Source organism: Enhydra lutris, unplaced genomic scaffold, assembly GCF_002288905.1.
Source record: "Enhydra lutris kenyoni isolate GAN:26980312 unplaced genomic scaffold, ASM228890v2 scaffoldscaffold519, whole genome shotgun sequence".
Taxonomy (NCBI): Eukaryota; Metazoa; Chordata; class Mammalia; order Carnivora; family Mustelidae; genus Enhydra; species Enhydra lutris.
The window spans coordinates 1479-6163 of NW_019154603.1; the positions used below are offsets into that span (position 1 = coordinate 1479).

The following is a 4685-nucleotide window of genomic DNA, read 5'->3' on the forward strand; positions in this document are numbered from 1 at the left end:
ATGATGTGGTTTAGGACATATCTAGTTCAGCATAAGGCACAATAATAATGTTTTCTATAGAACAGATTTTTATGGAATTCCCATCAATTGTCCTTGTGGCATGAGTGTAATGATGACTGCCTAACTATTCACCTACTATATATTTAAAAATAATGCAGATAAAGAAGGAGAGTATGTAAAAAATGGCATGTCACATGCCTTAAGCATAACTAGAAAACAGAAGACATATGACCTCAAATCATTTGTATTAATAGAAACACTCAAGCCAACTTGCTGAATTAGAGAATTGGACAGACACTGAAGATAGTGTGCAAAAAATATGGTTGTTACAGATAATTTCATATTTTTTATAACTTTAGGAAAGAAACTGTGATATTAGTAACAAACAAATTAAGAGTTGATTAAGACAGTGTTTACTCATTCACCGTTACAGTATACAACACAATACAATATTTTTATTATTCAGAACAATCAGCAAAATAAGTTATACTTTATAATCATAGGATTTCTATTTGGAACTGTAAATCAGTGAGAAAGTGGAACCTACAGACAGTTTGAAGGAAAGACACAACATGGTTACTTTCAGTTTAAAGAAAGCTTCAACAAAGTGCTCAGCCTTGCAAGCATCTCTGAGATGGATATGGGAGGATATTGTAGAAGTTGAAATTTTATTTTTTCTTTGTTGAATCTTCATGATGACATCCATTCATGTTAATATATATTTTCATTTCTTTCTCAACAACACTGTTAAGTAAGTTTTTGTAAACTTGTTTTACTTGCTGGTTCACCAGGACATAAATAAAAGGGTTCAACATGGTGGGGGGCAATTGAGGTGTTGAGAATAGCTACTCCTTTAGTCAATGATGCTCTTTTTCTTGCTGAAGGCTTGACATACATGAATATATAGCTCCCATAAGAGATGGAAATGACAATCAAGTAAGAGGAACACGTGGAGAAAGCCTTTTTCCTCTGACTAGCAGGTGGGATTCTCAGGATGGTGCTAAGGATGCACAGGTAGGAGAGAATCACTAATGGCAAAGTGAAGAGCAGAGTGACAAAAGCAAAGAAAAAAACAATCATCTCCAAAAGCCATGTATCTGAGCACGAGAGTTGTAAGATGGGGAAATAGTCACAAGAGAAATGATCAATTACATTGGAAGCACAGAAATCTAGCTGGAGGATGAATGTGAGTGGTGGGAAAATGGTAAGAAATCCTCCTAACCAGGACCCAAAGACAAGCAGGGTGCAGATTTTTTTGCTCTTGATGATGGTGTACTGAAGAAATTTGCAGATGGCAACACAATGATCAAAAGACATGGCAGTGAGAAGGAAAAAATTCAGAAACGCCCATGAAGATGAAGAAAAATACTTGAGCTAAATAATCGTTATAGGAAATGGTCTTGATATTTGTAATGATTGCCCCCAAAAATCTTGAGATAGAGACACTGGTGAATGTAATTTCTAAGAAGGAGAAATTCTGAAGGAAGTAATATATAGGAGTCTTGAGATGACAGTCTATCAAGGTGAGGATGATGATGGTTAGGTTTCCAGTGACACTTAATACATAAGCCACAAATAAAAAGGTATAGTTGTGGGTCATCTGACATGCCTAAGGGAATGAACTCTGTAATCATTGTATTATTTCTGATGCTGCTTTTTATTTTCTTTAAGCAAAATCTACTGTTGAGAAATAAAACAGAAAGAAAGAGTAGAATAGTAAAGGAATTGAATAGTAGAGGAATAGAACAGGAAAGGAATCGAAGATTTAAATATTCATATTTGCTTCTTTTTTTAAAGTTTTTATTTAAATTCCAGTCGGTGGGACGCCTGGGTGGCTCAGTGGGTTAAGCCACTTCCTTTGGCTCAGGTCACGATCTCAGGGTCCTGGGATTGAGTCCTGCATCGGTCTCTCTGCTTAGCGGGGACCCTGCTTCCCCTCTCTCTCTGCCTATCTCTCTGCCTACTTGTGATCTCTCTCTCTGTCAAATAATAATAATTTGCTCCAATATACCTTCTGTCCCTCTCTTTCTTTCTTCTTCTTCTGGGATCCCAATTATTCTAATATTGTTTCATCCGATGATATTACTTATCTCTTGATCCCCTCATGATCCAGTAGTTGTTTATCTCTTTTTTTCTCAGCTTCTTTATTCTCCATTATTTGGTCTTGTATACCACTCATTCTCTCTTCTGCCTCATTTATCATAGCAGTTAGAGACTCCATTTATGATTGCTCCTCATTAGTAGCCTTTTTGATTTTGACTTGGTTAGATTTTAGTTCTTCTATTTCTCCAGAAAGGGATTCTCCAGTATTTTCTATGCTTTCTTCAAGCTCAGCTAGTCTCTCTACATCACTTCTGACATCTTACTAATGCCCATAATAATTAGGTCCCTGGCAGTCAGTACTGCTCCTTGTCCTTTTTTTTTTTTTTTTGAGGTGAATTTTTCCGTGATGTCATTTTATCCAAAGAAGAATAGATGAATGAGAACAAGAGAACCAATTGCTAAAAGAGTAACAACAACCCCAGAAAAATATACACTAAACAAATCAGAAGACAGAGGAAACCAGGGGAAAAAGAAAGGGGGAAAAATAGAGTATGATCAGGCTTATGAATAGAACAGAGACACGCAACTAGATTTTGGGTGTATTTTGGTCTGTTAGAAGAAATTGCGTCCCAAAATTTTAAAGAAAGAAAAAAATATATATATATGGGTAAATATGATGAAGGGATGTAATATGACTGTAAAGATGAAAATTGAAAAACATTTTTAAGAAAGAATTGATAAGAAGTTGATTGAGAAAAGAAAGAAAAAAATTTTTTAAAAAAGGGAGAGAATATGATCAGGCACAACACTAGAATAAAGCCATATACTAGATTTATGGTATATTTTCATCTGTTAGAGAAATTGTATCCTAAAATTTTAAAGAAAGAAAAACATATATATATATATATATGTGTGTGTGTGTGTGTGTGTGTATATATATATATATATATATATACAAAAAATAAGGCTAAATACAGTGAAGGGATAGACTGTGATGGTAAAAATGAAAATTAAAAAGACTTTAAAAAAGGAATTGATAAGATAAGATGTTGGTTGAAAAAAGAATGAAGAAAAATTCAAAAGAAAAAGAAAAAGAAAAAATGATAATTAAAGAAATTAACTTTTGAAAGACTAAAAACATGGGAAAATTTTTAGGTGTACAGTTTATGACATTAAGTACGTTCACATTGTGCAATGATCACCACTATCCATCTCTGGAACTTTTTCATCATCTAAAACTAAAACTCTGTACCCATTAAACAATAACTCTGCATTCTCCCCTGCCTCCCAGCAGAGTTTGGTACCACTGTTCTACTTTCTGTCTGTATGAATTTGGCTATTCTAGATTCTTCTATAAGTAGAATCGTATAATATTTGTTTAAAAAAAAAAAAGGAATCATGGGACAAAGGCCATGAATTTTATGTGCTGTATTCCTCTAGCACTGGAGTTTTAGAGTTCTCATTGATTGGTTAACTTGGTCTTGGCTGGATATTCTTGTTGATCTTCTCTGGGAGCGTCCTGTTGCAGTGATTCACAAATGTGTTTGCCTCAGGCAGAATTGTACCTCCCTTGCCAGGGGCCAGGTTTAGTCATCTGCTCTGGTTTGCTCTTGGTAGCTTTTGTTCCCTGAGAGCTTTCAACACATCTTTGGAGGATGAGAATGAAAATGATTGGGAGGTCCCAAGAGATTGGGAGGTCAATCTCTGGCCCCAGAGGAGCTAAGAACTCAGGGCCCCACTATTCAGTGAGCCCTCAGAGAAAAGCGGTCAATCACTCCTGTCTCCCTGGTCTCTGGCCGCACTCCTTGCTTACCCAGCCTGTGACCAAGCTTTAGTACCTCTGGCACATGGCCCTGTTTGGAGTTTCCAAACCCAGCAGATTCTATCATGAGTTCCCATGCCATTCCTCCCTGGGGAGGAAGGGGAGTCTCCTTGAATCTGTTGTTTTCTGGGTCCCCGCTTGAAGAATAGTGGCCCTACTGTGCTACAGATCATGGTTTAGGGTAACCCAGAGCTTACAGCCCACTTCTCGGCTCTGTCTTTGCAGCCAGCTTCCCCACTATGATACTTGGGAGCTCTGTCACACTCAGGCACCCCTGGTCTTTCTGTGACCCTGAGGGTCTTGAGACCACACTGTCCCAGTGAGGGTTCCATACACCCCCCTCGCCACCACCCCCACACCCTGACCGCTTAGCCACTGGAGTCATGTCCCTCAGCAGAGTAGGACTCTATAAGTTCTGACTTTGTGCTCTTTTGGCTTGGTGTTTGCAAATTGCCTCACATTCACTTCTCTGCATATCCTACCTTCCAGGAGGTGACCGCTTTTCTGTTCATAGGATTGCTGCTATTCTTTTCCTTGATCTCCTGTTGAGTTTGTAGATGTTCAGAGTGGTTTGATAGCTATATAGATGAATTACTGGGACCAGAGGAAATTTAGGTCTCCTACTCCTCTGCCACCTTGCTCTCAATCAGTTTTTTTTTTTTTAAGATTTTATTTATTTATTTGACAGACAGAGATCACAAGTAGGCAGAGAGGCAGGCAGAGAGAGAGGAAGAAGCAGGCTCCCTGCGGAGCAGAGAGCCCGATGCGGGACTCGATCCCAGGACCCTGAGATCATGACCTGAGCCGAAGGCAGCGGCTT

The 4685-nt window shown here is 38.1% G+C and overlaps 1 pseudogene; it reads right to left on the reverse strand.

Annotated features, from left to right (window-relative positions):
• Positions 1-668: 668 nt before the first annotated feature.
• LOC111140324 lies at positions 669-3892 on the reverse strand (annotated as a pseudogene).
• Positions 3893-4685: the final 793 nt, after the last annotated feature.